Source organism: Zalophus californianus, chromosome 9, assembly GCF_009762305.2.
Source record: "Zalophus californianus isolate mZalCal1 chromosome 9, mZalCal1.pri.v2, whole genome shotgun sequence".
Classification (NCBI taxonomy): Eukaryota; Metazoa; Chordata; class Mammalia; order Carnivora; family Otariidae; genus Zalophus; species Zalophus californianus.
Window position 1 is genome coordinate 118,327,556 of NC_045603.1, and position 24,080 is coordinate 118,351,635.

General features: G+C 40.4%; 1 protein-coding gene across 2 annotated transcripts in view; it reads right to left on the minus strand.

The window, feature by feature from the left end:
* Positions 1-24,080, minus strand: part of KIAA1217 (KIAA1217 ortholog) — a 703,089-nt gene that overhangs the window by 640,775 nt on the left and 38,234 nt on the right. For both annotated transcript variants that reach the window (XM_027594700.2, XM_027594699.2), the window contains exon 2: positions 23,246-23,321. The gene's annotated coding sequence lies outside the window, so the exon portion shown is untranslated. The remainder of the gene's footprint in view (positions 1-23,245; positions 23,322-24,080) is intronic.

The following is a 24,080-nucleotide window of genomic DNA, read 5'->3' on the forward strand; positions in this document are numbered from 1 at the left end:
CTACCTCTGTATCTCTTCTGCTTAGCACAGGATAGGCTCTGGATGAATGTTTGCTGAAAGAATGACTAACAGAAATGTGAATAAGAATGGCATGTTTCTGGAGAGGCCACATGAGCACAGAGTGATAACCACGCCTTTGCCATCATTGGCTTCTGCGAACCTAAATATTTGCTGAATCAACTTCCACGTAACATTGGGGTTGAAAAATAAACCATTGTTCTTTGCTGTTAAGCAGTGCCTAGAAGAAATCACATCATAATAAACTTGATCAAACTATGGTAATTGTTTGAATGTCAAGATCACTGCCATAAATAAAAGCTATTCTTTAAATATTACAAAAGCAAAACCAGTATTTGTTATATTCACCCTACCACACCACTAGTGACAATTACAGGGCATACAGAAACCACCCTTGATTTAGAAGCTGTAAATGTCTCTTGGGGAAGGACCCAGTTTTCTTTTACAATACATGATTTTCAACTTGTCATCTGACTCCAATCTCCTACAGAGTAGAATAATACTGAAATCATTGCTAATTAAAGAAATTTAACTGCTTTCTACTTCTTATTAGCCACATTTTCTTATGCAAGTCACCTTCAAATTCTCCCTTACTGTAAATATTCAAAAAAATTAAATTACTGAGTAGCCCTGATGAGACACGGAAATCTGAAAGTTGCAAATGTTAGGTAGGATAGTGAGTGAATGCTTTTTATTCCAATGTTTAATACATATTTCTGGGGTTGGAAAAAAGTGATAAAGAGAAGGAAAAGAGTTTTCTATCCAACTGTCCTGCAGTGTTTATCATAACTAACACTGCAACAACTATTAATAAGGAAGTTCAAAGTACATGGCTTCCCGATTAAATTTTTAAAAATCACATTAAAGTTTTAGTGACTGAATTTGAGACTAGATCAGCTTTGAACATGGATACTTATTCAACTCCCTGAGCTTTTCTTTCTTTACCAACTGGTAAACTGCCTCAACATAAGCATATGCAGAGCCTGGGTCTAACTATTAATCTTTGACTCATTGTCTCATCCTTTCATGTTGCTACCTTTTTTGGTTCCTATTGCCATTCTTCTCCTTACTATTGGCAAACAAGGTTTTTAAAAAAATCCTTGGGCAACAGTTGTAGACATTCAACTGTGGCTGCTGGAGTTCAACCTCTGTACCACTGTTCATTCCAATCCCCTTTGGATCATTCCTGAATATTTCCACCTCAGTGTATGTTGATGCAACCTTAGGATGTCACAAATTCTTTATTAACTTCGCTTTCTGTCCTATTCAGATTGTATGGGAACAATGAAGACTAGTCTAAATCAACCAGCACTGAGGTGAAAAGGACTATTTCCATTTGCCCCATGTCTGATCATGGCCATCATCATGGCCAGTGCCCCTTTGCCTCATACGCTCCGTGCCTCAAATGAAAGGGAGCCTGACCCATGGAGGAGCAAAAATATGGTGGCAAAAATATGGCAAAAATATTCAGCTTCTCACCCTCTTGTTTGGATTCATGTATGTCTGTACTAACCTGTGTGTGACATCTCCTGAAAACATGTGTGATGGCCTAGACAGTGAGTTAAAACTTCCCTAAATCAGAGAAGAGAGAAAAAAGCTCAGAATAAAATAAAATTGGCCAGTTCCTTAATAAGGTGCTCATGAGGCAATGGGAGAAGGGAGCTAAGTGAGAATATGGTATCAAATAAAAGGAAATAATTCCCTCCTCCTTCTACTCAAGAAGCACAGGAAAGTAATGCACTCTTCATACATGCATTGCAGGTATGGATGGAGACTTTTGAAGCACATGTACAACTTTTTGAGGGAAATTCCACAGACATGAAACCGGTGGCTCACAGAAGTTAAGCACCTTGTTCCAATCTGATATCCAGAAAACAGAAGAGTTGTGAATCAGCCCATGGTCTGTCAGACATAATTATCCTCTCTCTACACCACTATCAAATCATCATTAGTATTACTGTTGTTTCTGTTGTTGCCTTCTACTCAATAAAGCTACTTGTTCTGAAATCAGGCCTTCAGAGACATTGTAACATTCAAAATTAAGCATTAATATACTTCAACACAATAAAAGCCATACATGAAAAACCTACAGCAAACATCATACTGATGGTGAAAGTCAGAAAGCTTTTCTCTAAGATCAGAAACAATGCCACTTGTATTCAACATAGTCCTGCTTTTTTGCTATTTATTTGTATGAGTTCTTTATATATTCTGGGTATTAATCCCCTATCAGAAATATGATTTGAAGATATTTTTTCCCGTTCTGCAGGTTGTCTTTTCACCTTGCTGATGGTTTCTTTTGCTGTGCAGAACCTTTTTATTTTGATGTAGTCCCACTTGTTTATTTTTTATTTTGTTGTCTTTGCGTGAGGTGTGATTTCCAAAAAATCATGACCAAGAGCCATGTCAAGGAGTGTTTTTCCTATATTTTCTTCTAGAGTTTCATTGTTTCTGACCTTCATTTAAGTCTCTAATCCATTTTGAGTTAATCTTTTGTGAGTGGAACATGGGCAAAGGATCTAAATAGAATTTTTTCCAATGAAAATATATGAATGGCTACAGGTATATGAAGATGTCCAACACCACTAGGGAAATGCAAATTAAAACCATAATAAGATATCACCTCATTAGCATATCACCTTATTAGAATGGCCATCATTAAAAAGGTAAGATATAACAAATGCTGGCCTAGAAGTGAAGGAAAGGTAACCCCTGTGCACTCCTGGTGGGATTATAAATTGGTAGACCCATAATGGAAAACAATTTGGAGGTCCCTCAAAAATTAAAATAGAACTGCCATATGATTCAGCTATTCCACTTCTGGGAACATAGCCAAAGGAAATAAAAGCACTAGCTTGAAAAGGATATCTGCACCTCTACATTTAAAGTAGCATTATATACAATAGCTGAGACATGAAGACAACGTAAGTGTCCATCACCAGATGAATGGATAAAGAATTTGTGTACTCACCCTTTTACATCAACATGGTTGGGACTGGAGGAGATTATGCTAAGTGAAATTAGTCAAGCAGAGAAAGTCAATTATCATACGGTTTCACTTATTTGTGGAACACAAGGAATAGCAGGGAGGACATTAGGAGAAGGAAGGGAAAAATGAAGGGGGGGAAATCGGAGGGGAGATGAACCATGAGAGACTATGGACTCCGAGAAACAGACTGAGGGTTTTAGAGGGGAAGGGGGGGGATGGGTTAGCCTGGTGATGGGTATTAAGGAGGGCACGTACTGCATGGAGCACTGGGTGTTATACGCAAACAATGAATCGTGGATCACTACATCAAAAACTAATGATGTGCTCGGCATCAGGGAAATCCAAATCAAAACCTCAATGAGATACCACCTCACACCCGTCAGAATGGCTAAAATTAACAAGTCAGGGAATGACAGATGTTGGCGGGGATGTGGAGAAAGGGGAACCCTCCTACACTGTTGGTGGGAATGCAAGCTGGTGCAACCACTCTGAAAAACAGTATGGAGGTTCCTCAAACAGTTGAAATTAGAGCTACCATTTGATCCAGCAATTGCACTACTGGGTATTTACCCCAAAGATACAAATGTAGGGACCCGAAGGGGTACGTGCACCCCAATGTTTATAGCAGAAATGTCCACAATAGCGAAACTGTGGAAAGAGCCAAGATGTCCATCGACAGATGAATGGATAAAGAAGATGTGGTATATATACACAATGGAATATTATGCAGCCATCAAAATGAATGAGATCTTGCCATTTGCAACGACGTGGATGGAACTGGAGGGTGTTATGCTTAGTGAAATAAGTCAATCAGAGAAAGACATGTATCATATGACCTCACTGATATGAGGAATTCTTAATCTCAGGAACAAACTGAGGGTTGCTGGAGTGGTCGGGGGTGGGAGGGATGGGGGTGGCTGAGTGATAGACATTGGGGAGGGTATGTGCTACGGTGAGCGCTGTGAATTGTGTAAGACTGTTGAATCACAGATCTGTACTTCTGAAACAAATAATGCAACATATGTTAAGAAAAAAGAAAAAGAAGATAGCAGGAGAGGAAGAATGAAGGGGAGGAAGTCAGAGGGGGAGACGAACCAGGAGAGATGATGGACTTTGAAAAACAAACTGAGGGTTCTAGAGGGGAGGAGTGTAGGGGGATGGGTTAGCCTGGTGATGGGTATTAAAGAGGGCACATTCTGCATGGAGCACTGGGTGTTATGAACAAACAATGAATCATGGAACACTACACCAAAACAAATGGTGTAATATATGGTGATTAACATAACAATAAAAAATTTTAAAAAAAAGAATGAATAAAATTTAGCTTTCTAAAAAAAATAAAAAAAATAAAAAAATAAAATTAAAAAAAACTAATGATGTATTGTATGATGACTAAGAACATAATAAAATAAAATTAAATTAAAAAAAGTTGTGGTACACATGTACAAAGGACTATTGTTCAGCCATTAAAAAATGAGGAAATCCTACCACTGGTGACAATAAAGATGGACTTTGAAGGCATTATGCTGAATGAAATAAATCAGACAGAGAAAGACAAATACTACATGATCTCACTTATATGTGGAATCTAAAAAAAAAACCAAATAGGTACCAAATTCATACAAAAAGAGATCAGATTTGCAGATTTGTGGTTACCAGAGGTGGGGTGTGGAAGAGAGAATTAGAGGAACATGGTCAAAAGGTACAAACTTCCAGTTGTAAGATAAATAAGTATTAGGAATATAATGGTGTCTATAGCCAATACTGCTTTATGGTATACAGGAAAGTTACTATGAGAGTAGTGAGAGTAGATCCTTACAGTTCTCAACACAAGAAGTTTTTTTTTTTCTTTTCTTTTCACTGTAACTATATGAGATGATGGATGTTAACTAAATCTATTAGGGTAATCATTTCACAATATTTCTGAATCAAACCATCATGCTCTCCACCTTAAACTTCACAGTGATGTAAGTCAATTATTTCTCAATAAAATGGAGGGGGGGATTTAAAAAAAAATAAAACAGTACTGGAACTCCTAGTCAGAGAAATTAGGCAAGAAAAAGAAATAAAAGGTATCCAAATTGGAAAGGAAGCAGTAAAAATATCTCTGTTCATATGTTTTTATCTTATACGTAGAAAACTCTAAAGATTCCATGCAAAAAAGTTAGAATTAATAAAAAGAAATTCAGCAAAGTAGCAAGATAAAAAGTCAACACACAAAAATCAATTGCATTTCTAAACACTAACAATGAACAATCTGAAAGGAAGATTAAAAAAATTATTTCCATCTACAGTAGCATCAAAAAGAATTTCCCTCCTAATAACTGAACAAAGGAAGTGAAAGACTTGTTCAATGAAAGCTATAAAACACTTTTGAAAGAAATTAAACAAGACATAAACAAATGAAAAGACATTCCATTTATTTATGGGTTGAAAGGGTTAACAGTGTTGTTAATACTAGTAAATCTGCAATGCAGATTCAGTGCAATCCATATCAAAATCCCGAAGACATTTCTTACAATAGAAAAATCCATCCTAATTCACATGGAATCATAAGGGACCCTGAATAGCCAAAACAATCCTGAAAGAAGAACAAAACTGGAGTTCTCAATCTTCTTGACTTCAACTTACCACAAAACTACAGTAATCAAAACAGTGTAGTAATGGCATAAAGAGAGACATACATACCAAGGATATAGAATAGAGTCCAAAAATAAACCCGCACTCATATGGTCCAATGATTTTTGACAAAGGATGTCAAGACCATAAGAAATCTTTTCAACAAATGGTGCTGGGAAACCTGGATTTCCATATGCAAACAGTTTTACCTAAAACTGTATATAAAATCAACCTAAAATGGATCCATGACCTAAATGTAAGACCCCAAAAGAGAAAAAAAGCACTCTTAGAAGACAACAGATAACAGGGCGCCTGGGTGGCTCAGTCGTTAAGCGTCTGCCTTCGGCTCAGGTCATGATCCCAGGGTCCTGGGATCGAGCCTCACATCAGGCTCCCTTCTCAGTGGGAAGCCTGCTTCTCCCTCTCCCACTCCCCCTGTTTGTGTTCCTGCTCTCACTGTCTCTCTCTGTCAAATAAATAAATAAAATCTTTAAATAAATAAATAAATAAAAGAAGACAATAGAGAACAAAAGCTTCACAATATTTGATTTCTTGGATATGATACCAAAGGCACAGACAACAAAAGAAAAGTAAACAGGTTGGACTCCATGAAAATTTTAAAATGTGCATCAGAGGACACTAACAATAGAATAAAAAGGCAACACACGGAATAGGAGAAAGTATTTGCAAATCATATATATAAGAGAGAATTACTAAAACTCAACAACAACAACAAAAATAAACAGCCTCATTCAAAAATGGCCAAAGAATTTGAATGGACATTTCTCTAAAAAAGATATACAAGTGGCCAATAAGCACATGGAAAGATGCTCAACATCACTAATCACCAGGGAAATGCAAATCAAAACTATAATGAGATACCACCTCAGACCCATTAGAATGACTATTACATTAAAGGAAAAAAAAAAAACAGAAAAGTTTTGGCAAGGATGTGGAGAAAGGAATCCTTGTGCATTGTTAAGAATGTAAAATGGTACAGCCATTGTAGAAAACAGTATGGTGTCTCTTCAAAAAATTTAAAATAGAATGACCACATGATCTAGTAATTCCTATTCCAGATATATAACCAAAAGAAGTGAAAGCAGGGTTTGGAAGAGATATCTGTATACCCATATTCAAGCTGCATTATTCACAACAGCTAAAATGTGGAGATAATTCAAGTGTCCAACGAACAGATAAAATGTGGTATGTAAGTACAATGGCGTACTATTCAACCTTAATAAAAGAAGGAAATCCTGCTGTGGACCACAACATGGATGAAACTTGAGGACATTATGCTAAGTGAACTAGGCCAGTCAAGAAGAGACAAATACCATATGATTCCACTGGTAAGAGGGACTTGGAGCAGTCACAACCACAGAGACAGGAAGTAGAATGGTGGTTGCCAGGGGCTGGGGGAAGGAGGAAATTGGGGAGTTATTGTTTAATAAAGTATAGAGTTTCAGTTTTGCAAGATAAAAACCATTTTAGAGATGGATGGTGGAGATGGCTGCATAACAATATGAGTGTATTAATGCCACTGAACTGTACACTTAAAAATGGTTAAGATAAATTCTACGTTATGTGTATTTTCCAATAAAAACTGGAAAATGTAAGAAAATTTCAACATTTATAATCTGAAAATCAACAGCAATCCTTTAAAAAACAAACACTACAAACACCATATATTTGACCATCAAACTTATCTTTAGCATTCCCAATACAATTTTTCAAAATATTAACCCACACCAATTCCTATTCATTTATCTACAGGTTTCTACTTTTTTGTTCTTTTCTAAAAATTTTTAATTGAAGCATAGTTGACACATAGTATTATATTAGTTTCAGGTGTACAACATAGTGATTTGACAATTATATACACTACAAAATGCTCACCATGATAAGTGTAGTTACTATCTGTGTCACCATACAAAGTCATTACAGTATTGACTATATTCCCAATGCTGTACTTGTCAGCAAGTACAGACTCACTTATTTTATAACTGGAAGTTTATACTTCTTCATGCCCATCACCTGTTTCATCTGTTCCAACCACCAGTTTGCTCTCTACAGTTATGAGTTGATATCTTTGTTTGTTTGTTCATTCGTTTTGTTGTTTTGATTTCATATATAAGTGAAACCTCTGGTATTTGTCTGTTTGACTTATTTCATCTAGCATAAATCAGCCCAGGTCCCATCCGTGTCATTGTGAATGGGATGATCTCATTCTTTTTTGTGGCTAAGTAATATTCCATTAATATTCCCTTGTGATATATGCCACTTCTTGTTTGTCCCTTCATCATTCCATTGTAAATAAGGCTGCAATAAGACTAAAATAGAAGTACCATACAATCTAGTAATTCCACGTCTGGGTATTTAGCCAAAGAAAATGAAAACACTAATTCACAATGTTTCCATTTTTTTAACCTTATACTTCTTTAAAGCAGGCCTCAGAATCACACAGTAACCACAGGTAATATGAATCCATGTGAACCAATAGAGAGTAAAAAGAAATATCAATGTGCTAATATACTGCTTCATAATCATAAACGACAGGAGGTGTAGATGGTTACTTGAGGCACACTGAAATGCTTTTTGTAATCATTAGCTCACAATCAGTCCATCAGGCTGTCAGTGACACACAGCACAACCAAACTTCTTGTGTTGACTATTGACTTTTCTCTTTTTTCCCTGCTGGTATTGGTACTTTCTACAAAACATATTAAATCTTCTCTCCCTCTAGGCTTATTATTTTCTGTTTCTCCTCTTTTTTTATTCCTCATTTGTTTTTGCTTTGCCTTCACGTGGTTGTATTTCACTCCTCACTCGAGCAGAAAAGATAATCTCCATTCATCTCTACATTGCACATTCTGAATGCTCTCACCAATAGGATCACAGAGGTATTGAACTTCAGCACTATTAGGGACTATTCTGATCACTGAAGATGACAGAGATTGAGAGATTTGGATAAAATTATATGGCCAGTTGGGTAATAAAACTGAATTATTCAACTGTATTGGGACTACACCAGGAGTCTTCATCCACTGGATCTTGGCAAAAGATCCAAGGTTAGGAACTGCATATAAACACTTAAATAGTCTTTCTCTATCCATAGACTTGGGTTCTGAAGATTTCCTTAGGATTTTAATTTCTTTTAGCCAATTCCAAGGATCCAAGCTATTTTCTTTTCCAAACGTTTTTGTTCCATTTGCTCTGCAGCTCAGCAAAGAATGTGGGCCACAGCCCGAGGCAGCTGGGCCTTGAAGAGTCTGCGTGGGGGTGGTACAGCTGCAGACCTCTGGATCGGAAGTGTCAACCCTGGCAGTTACACAGCCTGTGATTTGCCTGAGTATTTGTATAACGAGGACGAAATTCAGTTTGTATTTAATTATTGTTTTGATAATATCGTGGTTCTAAATCATTTGCCAATGGTATTTTAAAATTCCTTCTCCTTTGATTCTATCCTTCCTCTTAATGCAGCCATTAAATACCACCTATTATGGCTCACAAGTGGAAAAAATTAGCAATCCTCATTTAAAAAAAATTGTAGGAAATGGTACAATGGACCCAACAGCTCCTTCCCTCAGAGTATGCCCAGATATTAAGGAAACATGAGGAAGCTACAAAAAAGGAGCATTTGGAAGCTGAATATCAGAAATCAAGGGCCCCAAAGAGAAGATGGAGAGCAGAATCACAAGGGGAGGGGTGTTGTATGCTTGGGGCATGGGGACATTAAGGATGAAAGGGATAGAGAGAGGAGGAGGGGGATATGGAGACAGCAGCCTTGACATCTACCCCCCGCCCTCTGAGGCCTCAACCGTGCCCCATTAAAGGCTGTCAGGATCAGACTATCCAACAAGATTCGTCAAAGATCATAACAAGAAAGGAGGGAGAGTCTGTCTATCAGGCTCTCTGGGAAAATACTGGGAAGGTTCCTGAGCAGAACCTCGAAACTCTGCATTTTAGAGAAGCTTCAATCTAAAGAAACTCCTTCCGTGGGTCACATGGTGCCAGGAGCACCCTGCCATGAGCGATTACCATGCATCCTTTAAAACAGAGATTAATCAGTAATGGGATCCTTCTGTCTTTGTAGTTCTTCTGGGAAACCTAACTTCCCCTTCCTTTCCTCTCTCTTCTTTGATATGATTGTCTCCAGTACACACACACACACACACACACACACACACACACACACTTTGGCTACCTTGTGCCACTGATTCATTTGTTCAACAAACATCGAATGCCTCTTATGTTTCAGGAACCGTACCATACCCTGAGGTTTCTGAAATGAATCCCACTCCTCCCCAGGCATTCCCAGCTCAGCACAGGAGATACCCAGGAAGGCTGGTCATTAAATAGTATAGAGGACATCTGGGAGGCATTAACTCTGATGGGGGCAGGGAGGAGGGAAAAGTGAGCAAACAGTTGGGGAGAAGATTCATAGATGAGGACACTTAAGCTGGGTCTTGCAGGTAAGTAACAGTTTGCAAGGAAGACAAGGAGGGAATAGAAAAATTAAGCAGCAAAGGTGAAGTTGAAAGTCTGAAAGTTTTATGATCTATGTTTCCTTTATGTTCTGAAAAATAGATGTCTTAAAACTCAGGTTGGTATATCAGAAGATCTTTATTATTTTTCATTGATCAGCTGTTGAGATTAGAGTTTGGACATATGGTGCTTTCAATCATTAAAAAAGATTAATTTGCTTATAATGAATTAGACTACCATTCTGTTCTCCAACATTCTTCTAGAATCTGGAAGCATGGATAACTCTTGCTTCAATCAATGAGATTCCTGTTCTCAAATGTTTTGAGAGTACATTATAGAGAGTTGGGTCAACTCAGCTGCATGCAAACTGCAAAACCCTAAATTTAATTCCCAGCTTGCAACCTAAATTTTCTAAAACTATGCTGTTACTTCAACCAAGAAACAGATGGATAGCCATTTGACTTTTGGTTATGTTCACAAGCAAATATACAGATGAAGTAGGCATAATAGATAGAACGTGTTGCAATCCAAAGCTCTCAAGTTATTTCTATTAATTGTGAATTTAGTGGTCATGCTACTTTGGGTACAATGATCTCCTACTCCTTGTACTGAGGATTTTATCTTTTCTTTCTATAAGCCTTTTAAATGATGACCGTGGGCACTCTGATTATAACCAGTGACACTGGTCTTAGCCAGTTTTTCCTCTATTATTGTTCCTCTATTATCTACTTCATTGGCACCACTGTTTATCAAATCTGTAATCTTTTTCAAATAAGCAAAAATAGTTTCTGTATAAGATTTGAGCTCCCTTAAAAAATAAGAAGCATTAAACTGGTGAATAGGTTTGCGGAGCATTTATCACTAATGTCAAAGCTCTATGACCCCAAACCCATCAATATCCAAACCTGGGTTAGGTACTCAACCTCTTTGTGCCTCAGCTACCTTCTATGGAAAGTGGAGATGATAATACTTTATAGGGCTCTTATATGGTTTAATGCAATAATATATGTAGCATACATAGCTTAGCACAGGGCTGACCCACTGAAGGCACCCAGCAAATAACCTATTTACTTTGGCTCATGATGACTGTATTTTTTTAAAGCCAACAACCTAAAGGCACTGAATAAAATCTAATACTTAGGATTTAAAAAAATGTCTCTCCTTTACGCTTACATTCATTAGCAACATGTCATAACTAATACTTTTGAAATAAAAGGATGAAAAATTATTTCAAAATAAATGTAATCAAACATAAAATATCTCAGGGAAATAGAGAAAGTACAATATTGCATGAATAGTGGAAAATTATATCTATAACATGCCTCTTAACTCTGAGTTAATGAAAATAAAGGTGAATGTCACACGTGGTTATTTTAATTAAAGCTTATATCAAGGTGGTTAAAAACAGTCAAATTTTCAGAAACAATTCTTCAGCATTCAATTAACATTTGGATCAAAGTACAATGTCCTCCCATGCAATTCAAAGCAATAAAATAAACCTACCTTTGAAGCAAACAAATATTTTGTTCAATGATTTCTACTCTTAAAAGAAAAGGGGGGGCTTGCTTAACCCTACAGCTAAAGAGTAAATAAAATGTAAATGTCTTAGGAACCAAAAACAAAAAAAAAAAATCAAAGTTAATACTATTTCAATTCATTAAATTGCTCCTGACACATAACACAACACTTCCCACTGCTAATTAATGACATTCTGAGATTTCAGGAATTGATGAAAATGTTCACAGTGAAACTCAATCTGTTTCTTTATGAATGAACTATCTTGTGCTTAACATACGCCATAGGATAATTGAACACGGCTAGCCAGCATCCAGCTGGCTCTAGCAAGGGCTCACAAATACTCACAAACTGCCTCTGTCTTCCCTCTAACCTGAGGGATGTGAAACACAGAATCCGCCGTCAAAAGCAAAACAAATAATAACACAGCAGACCCACTTTTTGCCTATAAAGACAATTTTCCAGAAAATGTATTTAAAAAGGAGACACAATAAAATACATTTGCTGATGTTCCCTCCTCTCAACATTTTTCAAAACCTGAACCTGAGCTTCCATTGCCCATAATTAGTCACAAATACTTTCAAGACACATAATCTGACAGGAAGCCCCTGGAGATGGCTCTGAATATAGTAAAGGAAGCCAGGATGTTAAAACTCCTTCTTCACATTTTTCTTCAACCAGATTTGCTAAACCAAGGAAATTATTTGATTTGCAAGACCATTAGCCACACTGACAAATTAATTTCATCAATCACGGTAAAATGGGATGAAATTGAGTATTTTTTTTTTCATACTGAAAGTAAATTCAAGGGCACTAGGGAAGAGATGGAGAAATGGTATCTTATTATCCAAAAGACATTTTAGCTCCTGTAAGGACCTCATGACTCATAATGTGGAGAAATGGGAACTGGAAGACACGGTTTCCGCTTACATTTCAAAATGCCTCAGCACATAGAACTCTCATTGGTTTAAATTATTAAAATCTGTGAATGAATAAACCTCCCAAACAATACATCCGTTCCTGGGCACGGGATGCCACACACAGCATTGCAAGAGGCACTCTAATAACCAGCCTGTTACGGGTGGGTAAGAAAGACAAGATGCATGCTTGCTGATGAAGCACTAAACCTCAAACATTTCCCAGCTCAGGAAGTACTTGGATGTATTAATGTTAATATAAAACAAGACCGAGTTCATTCTGCCAGGATGCTGCTACTGGAACCCTCCCGCATTTATGCCACCATTAGTCCATCATAGCTTCTCATTCACGCTCTTAAATTAGTCATTCATTTATTCAGCAAGTATACTCTGGGTTAGATTTTGAAAAATTGTTGCAGGTGAGGCCAAAAAGTTTAGACTTTTATGAAGGGCAATGCAGAGGAAGTGAAGGGTCTTAAGTAGGAGAATGACACATCAGATTTTTATTTTAGAAAGATGACAGTTGGGGTGCCAGGGTGGCTCAGACGGTCAAGCATCTGCCTTCGGCTCAGGTCATGATCCCAAGGTCTTGGGATCGAGCCCCATGTTGGACTCTCTGCTTAGCAGGGAGCCTGCTTCTCCCTCTGCTGCTGCTCTGCCTAATTGTGCTCTCTCTCTCTGTCAAACAAGTAAATAAAATCTTTTAAAAAATTTAAAAAAATAAAAATAAAGAAAGATGACAGTTTGGATATTAGGAGTAGATGCAGCTAGGATGCAGTTAGAAGTAGATAACTAGAAAGCAGCTTAAGAAGGACTGTACTAGCCCAGGCAATAAATGTTGATGGCCAGAAATCTGTGGGAGTGAGATTCGAGAGAATGAAATAGAATCAAGACATACAAGGAAGGTTAACAAAAAAAAAGGGGGGAACAAAGCAAATTTGGAGAGATGGTTGGGAAAAGATGTGTTCAATTTATAACTGGTTGCATTTAAAGTCAAATGTACAGTTAGTCAGTGCAGAACAGTGAGATTTCTATCTGGACCTCAGAAGCTGGTGGAAGGGGGATCTAAATTTGGAAGACATCTCTAATACAAATGATTATTCAAGGGGTGGCAGAGACAGCACAGGTAGAAACTTCAGGGTTAAGAAACAAAAGCTCAGAAGACTAAACACTAAGAAAGCACCCACATTTTAGAAATGGGCACAGAGGGAAGAGAATAAAGAGAGAAGGAAGAAACTATAAGAGTATGTATAGAGAAAGCCAAGGACAAAGACTTCAAGAAGGCAGTCATGGTCAAAATTGGCAAGTGCTGCCAAGTTGTCAATTGAAATAGAAAAGTACAGTGGATTTAATAAAAAGGAGAAGGATGATAGATGAGTTGGGAATCTTGGTTGTACAAATGCTCAATTGGACTGAATTAAGATGCACTTGGAGGTGAGGGATTGGAGATGAGTGTAAAGAACATTTTCATGAACTGTGAATGTCCACTTCTAGAAATTTCCACCAATGAGAACAAAAATGTCAGCTGTGGCATAATTCCAAGTGATGGTGGGGCACTGAAGTTACTTTAGACTTGGTGTAGCAGCAAGGCAGGAGCCAGAGAGCAAAGACTTGATGACACGGGGGACAGAAGTGAGGACATCTGTTGACAATGATGGGGGAACAAAGGGGCCTCAACCCCCACTTCTGGGTCTCAGAACATACACTGTGGCAAATGAGCAAATTCTACATTGATTCATTCATTCATTCATTCATTCATTCAAGAAGTATTTCTTGAGTAGCTGCTACTCTGGGGGCTATGCTAGATGCTAGGAAGATTCTTGAATAAACCATCACATATGCTTCCCGCTCTCCCAGAACCCACAGTAGGGAGGCTGCTGTAAATGTAGAAGGCTTGAGATGGAGGTAAATGTCAATTAAGACCCAAAGGTAGGGGTGCCTGGGTGGCTTAGTCAGCTGAGCGTCTGCATTTGGCTCAGGTCATGATCCCAGGGTCCTGGGATGGAGCCTTGCATCGGGCTCCCTGCTCAGTGGGGAGTGAGCTTCTCCCTCTGCCTGCCACTTCTCCTGCTTGTGTTCTCTCTCACTCACTCTCTTTCAAATAAAAAAAAATAATAAATCTTAAAAAAGAAAAGACCCAAAGGTAATAGCTTCCATTGAAAAGGAGGGCAAAAGAAGGGACTTTTGTTCACTAGGAAACTGGTTCTTCATAAAGCTCAGTACATAGGTTTTGGAGGAAGGCAGTGGCGGCGGTCTAGTTAGGAGAAGGAAGTACAGAGCAGGCTGGACTGCACAGAAAAGGCAACCTACCTTCTAGGGACTTTCATTTTGTAAAGCAACTAAGAACATCAGGGGTATGCAGCCTAGAGGAACTGGCTAATAGGCCTTGGGGTTTCCAGTGGAATTCATCCCAAATGGGCAGGTCCTGATTAATAGGGTTTCTTGGGGAATTCAAATGGGCAACACAATGGTAGCTTCTGGCACTTGGTTCTCATTACAAAACCAGGCTAGACCTGGTTAGACTGGGGACCCAGGGAACCTGAGTGTAGGACAGTGGGAGGCATGAGGATTTTTTTCCCCAATGTCCATTACAGAAATAGCCCTGGGGCTCGGAAGGAAGCTGGACCTTTCGTAAAAGAGCCAGCCAGTTCTAGATTGGGGTTCTTAAGGAATCCACCTCTGACCTCGGTATCTTTCAAACCTTTGTATCTCCTTGACGCTCATCTTCATCATTTTCTTCATGATATGTGACTCTTCCTCTGGGATCCAGTTTTGATTCTTTCCTAATGAGGAATATGCTCCCATAATTATCTCCACTACCATGGTCTTAATAGTCACCCCATCCTGACATGTTCTCACCTCACCAAGATGCTGATCTGCAGTTGTGTTGGTAGCATATTTTCTTGAAACCTTCTTTGTTGCCTAAAGACCACAGTCTTTAGTTCACCACACTGCTCATCTCATAAAACCTCTGAGGGCCCCCAGGGTCAGAAGACCAGAAAATGAAAGATGCATTACCAGGGCTCCTGGGTGGCTCAGATGGTTGGGCATCTGCCTTTGGCTCACGTCATGATCTCCATGTCCTGGGATTGAGCCCCACATAGGGCTCCCGGCTCCGCAGTGAGTCTGCTTCTCTCTCTGTCCCTCCCCCGCTGCTTGTGCTCTCTGTCTCTCTCTCTCTCTCAAATGAATAAATAAAATCTTTACAAAAATAAAAAAAAATGCATCACCATCCTCATCCAAATTCTAGAAGAAATAAAATGCCAATACTTCCTCCAACACCTTCATTACCTTCTTTTCTCTTTTATTCCTCAAGACAAAACTCTAGCTACTGCCATCCCCTCAGCCGCCCTCTTGTTTCTTGCTAGTTTCATCTGCAGAGACACAAAGAGGTCTTTTTTCTTGCCAAATATTTTGATCATATCACATCCCTATGAGCGCTATAAAGTGCTCTTCAAAAGAGATACTCTTATGAGTCAGGATGGTCCTCTGCGCCCTGGAGTCTTTTCCTAAGTGGCTTCCTCAGGTGGCTGCAAGGCCTTCTGCAAGCTTTCTTGCTGTGCTTATTGTCTTTCACTTTCCTTCACTCCAACCAAACAAATATTCTTTGGCACTTTGTTTCACCCTTCCAACCCCATCTCCAGACCTCCTTCCCCACTGCAGCTGGCAGAGAATAATCCTCTGATCTATCACCCTGGCCCCTCAGTTTTCCCACAGAAGTTCTCACACAAATTCTAACCCACACAAATAATGTTGCCACACCAGGTAGAAAAGGTGAACACACACCTCTGCCCCAAACACCTATCTGGGATGTAGGTGAATGGAGGGCAGGCAACAGGGTGGTGACTGTTCAGTGCAGTCCTTAGAATAATGTCAGTGTTGACAAAGGGTGCAAAATAATGGGAAAACCTGAACCACAAGAGAAATATAAGCATGCATCAGTCTTCTCTTCATTCACTTGTAGACAAAATCAGAAGCAGATGTTTTTATTCATTGCCCTTTGCACTGGCACCCACTGCCTGATGAACTTGTTCTTGCCAGCATGCTCTCCCTGTGCTTAACCATCCGTGCACGGGCTGCAACTTAGCACTCATTTTACCACGGGTTCTGTGAGAGTTTCCCCCCTCGTCCATCTTGTGTTCCAAGACTACCCATGATGTTGTGTTCCAAGGCTACCCGTGGGCAGGCCAGGTACAGTTACAGATAGCCTTCACAAGCTTTGCTAGTGAGGAAAAGACAATACATCTCTCTTTGTATTTCAAAGTGCTATAATATATATACAGCTAAAATCACTGAAATTCCTCAGACTGTTCATTGGGGTTTCTCAGTGGGTGGAGAGCTGCTCAATGGGACCTGCCAAACCACAATGCAAGGAAGTGTATTCCCAGTATCTCCATGGTAATCAGCAACACGCAAAAAGTTACAATCAATTTCTATAGATGCCTAATTTACGTCGGGGAAGATGCAGAGGCTCAAGCGCAACATACGGAGCAGCTCCATGCAATCGTATTACGTTAGCACAAACATTCTAGCCAGGATGGAAATAACTATCAGTTTCTGTGTTTCCAAATAATTGAAATCAAATGTTTATTCTATTATTCATTCATTTATATAACACTTCTTAAGCATTTACTATGTGTCAGGGAATACTACTGGTACCAGGGATACAGCAACATGGAAAAAATAATAAAGAATTCCTGCTGTTTTGTTGGCAAAAAGATGATAAACACTGAGTTAGAGAATCCTCATTCTACATCAGTCTTTAGAGGTTGGGTTGGTTAACGGTGCCCAGATATTTTGTCAAACATTATTCTGAACGTTTCTGTGAGGGTGTTTTTGGGATAATATTAATATTTTTAAAGATTTTATTTATTTGTTTGTTTGTTTGAGAGAGAGCTGGGAGGAAGGGCAGAGGGGGAGGTAGAGAGACAAGCAGACTCCTTGCTAAGCACAAAGCCCAACCTGGGGCTTGATCCCACAACCCTGAGATCATGACCCGAGCCAAAATCAAGAGTCAGACATTCAACCAACTGCACCACCCAAGCACCCAAATATTGACATTGAAATCACTGAACATTGAGTAAAGCAGATTACCCTCCATAATGTAGGTGGGCCTCACCCAATCAGTTGAAGGCCTTAAAGAAACAAAGACTGACCTCCCCCAAACAAGACGGAACTGCAGTAGATGACAGCCTTCAAATCTGAACCACAATATGAGCTCTGTCCTGAGTCTTCTGCCTGACCTGCAGATTTTGGATTTGTCAGTTTCAGTAATCACATGAGCTAATTCCTGAAAATCTCTCTCTCTATATATATATATGTGTATATATATGTATATGTATACACACACACACACACACACACACACACTTCTATTGATTCTCTGTCTCTGGAGAACCCTGACTAATACAGGGGTATTCTGATTTTGATGGGAAAGTCTCCAGTCCTAACATACCCATACTCATATTAATTTCCATTCTGGCATCCCTCACATACTTCCCAGTGCTGATGCTGCAGGAATTGGTTATACCTGCCTCTCCCCTGACAGCCTTCATGGTACACTCTGGGTGTGAACCCCACGTGGTCTTTGGAAGTTGGACCTGCATACCTACCCCTGGTACCTCCTTAACCTCACTCATTCCAGTGTGTTCTCAGAGAAATCACCCAGTTCAGCTGGCTCTGAAGGTCACCTACAAACCCTCGCAAGACTGAAAATCAATCCTTAGTTCTGAGCCACACCAGTTTGCATCCTCTGCTGGGTTCATGCAAATGTCAAAGCAGCAGGAAAATGCCACAATAGGAAATGGCAATCAATCCTGCCCCAGAGACAGCAGGCCATCTAGCAGCTCACGTACTTGCTAACTAGAAACTGTGGACACCCCAAAGGTCTGCTCCTGTCTTTAAAGTCCTTAATTCCAAGGTATACATTTTCTCATTGGGATTGGCCTGGATCCAAGCACCTTGGGCACTTCCACATGGCCTCAACTTTGCTCATGATTCCCCTCTTCGTGGTATGCTTTATTCCATTTTTCTACCATAAAACTATCCATTCTTCCAGCCTGGCCTCAAATGTTTCATTTTTTTCTGAAGTCTTTCCTGACCCCTGCCAGGAAAAGTTAATTACTCCTTTAACTGTGTTCCCAGAGACATTTAAATTTCTTCTGAAGATTAGAAAGGACACATCAAAAACATGGTCATATTAACCAAATATTCAGACATCAGCCCAATGAAAGCTGTTTGAGAAAACTAGTCTAAATATGAAAAGATGCAAGTTTTACTGGTTCTGTTCTATTCTCTCAGGACCAGGCTTTAAAAATGTAATTTGTAAACAGAGGCTCATAGCACTAGATAGCTCAGTAGCAGGCTACTTTCCAGAGATTAGTTAGCTCATAAATCAGACATAACCCTCAAATATTAGAACTCCAAAATATAATAACTTATTTGCAGTGCTCACGAGGTAAGTCCTGGTGTGAACTCCACAATTATAATTGTTTATATTATAACCACCTTCATTACCTCTATTCCTCAGATCCTTCAGCCCTAAGAGTAAACGGAATTGTACTATCTTCAAAATAGTTCAAGTAGCTATTAATTTATTCCAGTGGAATATCCTAATAAAATGTCCCCCAAACTTTCCAAACCAACACATGTCAAATCCATTTAAATGCCAGAGAAGTTTTCCACCCCCCCCCCCGGGCTGACTTTAGCACATATCAAGTGCTCAACTTAAAGGTGATGTGCAGGGGCACCTGGGTAGCTGAGTCGTTAAGTGTCTGCCTTCGGCTCAGATCATGATGGGATAGAGCCCCGCATCGGGGTCCCTGCTCGGTGGGGAGTCTGCTTCTCCCTCTCCCACTCCCCCTGCTTGTGTTCCCTCTCTCGCTATGTCTTTATCTGTCAAATAAATAAATAAAATCTTTTAAAAAAGTGATGTGCAAAAGAAGTAATAAATATGAGCTAATCATGGAAATAGACGTTGGATAGGATTGCCAACAGACTGTGCTAAGAACTACCATAAACACTCCCTGATTTTTGGAAAGTTCATCTGTCGCCTGGAGCCCCCAGGGAGGCAGCTTCAGTTCGGTGCCCAGCTTAACATTCAGGTTTTCAGGGCAGGTCACATTCAAACATTATATTGACGTAATGAGATAATCTTAATCTTCCTGAAACTCCCAGCAATCTGTGTTTTTCTCCACCACAGCACTAGTGGTACCATTTTGGCTTTTCCACCAGATAAGCCAACTCATCACTTGTAATACTTCTCCAGAGGCAGCACTGGGTTCGGGCAGCTTCTGTACGTCCTGCTCTGCATTAGTTGTTGGCAGAGAAGAGGGACTGCCCCTTCTACACTTTGTCAAGAATCAGTCCCTGGCTAGAGTGTCTTCCACCCCTCTCAAACTTGGCCTTGATGTTTATGATGATAAAGGTAAATCCAATGACTATTTCCCACTCCGATTATACCTGGCCACTCAGCAATATTTTATACAAATCCCCCTTCTCCTGAAAATACTCAGGCACCTGGTCCCCAGGGCGCCACACTGCCGGAGTGTCCTGCTTTGTAGCAGCCCTTCTCAAGTCTAGAAGCCTCTTCTTTCAGAACTTCCTGGAGCTCAGGCTTCCAACTTCCCCACACTTACACCCCAGGACCTCTCATCCAGTTCAACTGCCTTAAATCCATCTGGACGTCACTGACTTCTTCAAGTATCTCCTTCTCTGGCCTCTCCCCAGAGCTCCAGACAAATCCACACAGCAGACATCCCCTTCAAGCTGGACATATGGAGCAGCTAGCACAAACAGCAATCATACTATGCTAGCACAAACAGTACTCGAACAGAACTCTTTTACATCCTCTGTCAGAATGTGCCCCTTGACTTCCCCATATCCATAAGGGGCACAATAACTTACTCACTCAGGCAATATGAGACTTATGTCATGTACTCAAACCCCATGACTATTCCATCAGCAAATCCCATCAACTTTATCTCCAGCTTTCTGATGACTCTCTGTCACCACTGCCTCTCCCCTGGACCATGGCGTCAGCCCCTGACAGTAGTGATGGTTTTAAAGCATAAATCGAATCACATCACTTCCCTGTTCAAAGCCAGTCCAGGGGTGCCTGGGTGGTGCAGTGGGTTGAGTGCCAATTCTTGGTTTCAGCTTAGGGTTGTGAGATCAAGCCCGCCTCGGGGCTCCATGCTCAGCACGGAGTCTGCCTGGGACTCTCTCCCTCTCCCTTTGCCCCGCCCCGCCTCAAATAAATAAATAAATCTTTAAAAAAAAAAAAAAAAAGCACCGACCTAAAGCTCCTCATTACCCTCAGAAGTGGTTTGGTTTCTTTTTTTGAGGGGGTGGAGGAAGGTGTGGATAACAGGGAATTTTATTTTTGTTGTTGACAATCTTAAACATATTTTTTGGGGGGGGAAATAACAGACACTTCTACTATATAATCCTCCCTTCCTCTGGTTCCAAGTACTATATTGAGATGGAGACCCAACCATATCCTGTTGCAGCTTAAAACCCTTCCATGGCTCCTCATTGCTCTTGGACAAATACCAAAATCTTGCTGTAGCCTGCAGACCCTGCTCCATTCCCCTCTTCCCTCCACCAAGCCCTCCAAGGCTATAGTGAAGCAGAAAGAGGCCTAGATGGGGAGGGAAGAGCTCAGGCCAGCATTCCTGGCCCTGCTGCCTCCTCTCAGCAGCCCTCCCTAATTTTACCCATATGGAGTTCCTCTCTGCAGAACATCCCAAATCCTTACCTTCACACCCCAAGGCTGGACAGAACCAGGTCCCTTCACAACTCTGACTGCCATTCTTCCCATCCTTCACCCTGTTCTCCCCCCACACATACCAGCCTTCTGGCAGTTGCTCACACAAGCTCATTCCATCTCAGGGCTTTATTTCCTCTGCCTGGACTGCATCCCCCCAGATCACCACATGTTCACACACTTTGCTCTTATGATCTTCGAAGACATCTCCTCAGAGTGGCCCTTCCTGTCCATAATTGGGCCTGAGCTCCCTGTCCCCTTTTCTCCTTTATTATTTAAATTACATTTATTTCTTTGATATCTGTCTCCTCCACTAAAATAAAAACAGGGAGGAAAGGACTTCTACAAACTCATTCACCGCTGACCCCCATTCCAGGCTTGGCTGGCAGCTCAAGCTGACCAGAGCTGCTTCTGCACACCCAGCCTATGTGTCTACAGAAAAACATATCCTGATGCTCCTTAGTGATGGCATGTCTGAGATACAGAAAAAAGAGTTTATTGAGCATCTGAATGTGTTTCTTTAGTTCAATGAACCATTTGTAAGGACCTTTATTTCCCACACCTGTGCCTGAGGATTGCCTGAAGGATTGAACAGGCATGAAATTATTACTATTCCAATTGCAAATGCACAGAAAGCCAATTCCAAAAAGCATATTCCAGAAAGAAGGAAGGAAGGGAGGCAAGGAGGAAAGGAAAGGAAAAGAAAGGAAGGAAGGAAGGAAGGAAGGAAGGAAGGAAGGAAGGAAGGAGAGGAATAAGAAAGGAAGGAAGGAAGGAAGCAAGCAGCTGTCCAACGGTGACTTCAGATATGGCTCAGAGCAAGATCTTTAAACAATGTTGTTAGGGCACATTTCTCTCCTATCTCTCACCTCACTTCTCTTTACAAAAGCTGTATTTTCTCCTGCTATAAATATGCTCCCTCTATGCAGTAAGGGAGTAATAACTGTCAATTCCAGGACTGTATTAATTAAGTAATTCCAGTGGAAAGAGGATTTCTTTCTTCCAAGAGCCTTTTATCAATCCCAGGAATGACTCGAGGGGCCTGTATGTCCACCACTGGACAAATTCCTTGTCCAGGGATACAAACTTGAGTGCATTGCTCACCCCCATGGTCTAGCTGCACAGCAACAGAGCTGGGGCTGGACAATGTGCTAAGCAACCAAACTGAGGGAGTGGGAAATACATATCTAGTAGAACAATCCAGGATTTGGGAATGTCTCTCTTAACCCAGGTATGATAGATGTTTTTCATACCAACCTGCACACATCTTTAGGTCTAGAAGAAAATCTTTGCACTCAGCAGTGATGAGGTGAGCACAAACCTCCCACTCTCTATCTGCTCCCACATAGACCCAGATGGACCTTCTATGTTCACAAAACAAAACAAAACAGAACCACCCAACATGCTCACAAACGCCACAGAAGCCCTAAAGCCAATCCCCCAGGACAACTTCCCTTTACATAAGTAAAGATCAACAAGCCAAACTCAAGAGTGAATTAAACAGGCGAAAAATGTCAGCACACTTATTTATCTACAGATTCCCCTTTGGTGTTTAAAGGCCATTCATCCACTGATAACTCTCAAGTCACTTCTCCAGACTGACCTCTCCCCTGAGCTTCACACTGGTGAGTCCAATTGTCTACATGTCAGCTCTGCTTACATATGCAAGAGGCATCTCAAACCTATGACATATAAAACAGAAGCCCTCCTCTTCCCAAACCTGATCCTCTCTCTGTCTTCTGCTCAGAGGTGGCAATGCCATTTCACTTCTCAGGCAAATAGCCTTGAACTTGAACTTATCCTGATTTTTTTCTCTCTTCTACCTGACATCCAAAGCTTCAGACAATCATGTTATCTCTCCTTCAAAATATATAAAAAATCGAGCTGGCACTTCTCCACTGCTACCACCTGGCCCGAGTCACCAGCATCCCTTACCTGGGCCACTGCAGCAGCCTCTCAGCTGGTCTTCTGGGCTCTGCACTCAATGTCCAACCCAGAAACCAGAGTGATCCTGTTTAAAAAAAAAAAAAAAAACCAAACACAAAAAAGTAAGATCATGTCACACATCAGTTCTCAAATTCTCTGCTGCATGCCCATCTCATGAAGACAAAAGTCAAAGCCCAGGAGCCCTGTGTGATCTGGTCCCTGGTGCCTTCCTGACATCACTTCCTGCTACTGGGGCCCTCGCTGGTTCTACTCAAGTCACCTTGGCCTTCTTGTCAGTCCTCCTATACACCAGGCATGCTCCTGCTGAAGGCTTCTGGACTAGCAGTTTTTTTCCACTGGAATCCTCTTCCCTAAAAATCTTTACCTTTTTAGTTTGAAAGCAGCCCCCACGCACCCCCATGCAACACTTCCTCTCTCATTTCTTCACTTTATTTTTCTCTAGATCACATCTCTCCACTGATGTGTAAATGTTTTGTTTGCTTATTGCCTGTGTCTCCCTGATAGACCATAACCTCCATGAGAATGGGGATGTGTGTGTGTGTGTGTGTTTATGCCTATTTTGTTCACCGCTCTATACCCTGTGCCTGGAACTGTGCCTGGGATGTAGTAGGTGCTCAGTAAATACGTGCTAAGTTAATCAATTATCTATCCACAAATTTCTCTTGCCCAAGAAAAGAAAAAGCAAAGTATATGGCTTAAAGAAAAATCCTCTATTGCCTTCTCCTCATTCTCTCCCTCACACGGACTTTAAGAAACAGAAAAACATTTTCAAGAGTATCTGCTTTTTGGGGCACCTGGGTGGCTCAGTTGGTTAAGCGACTGC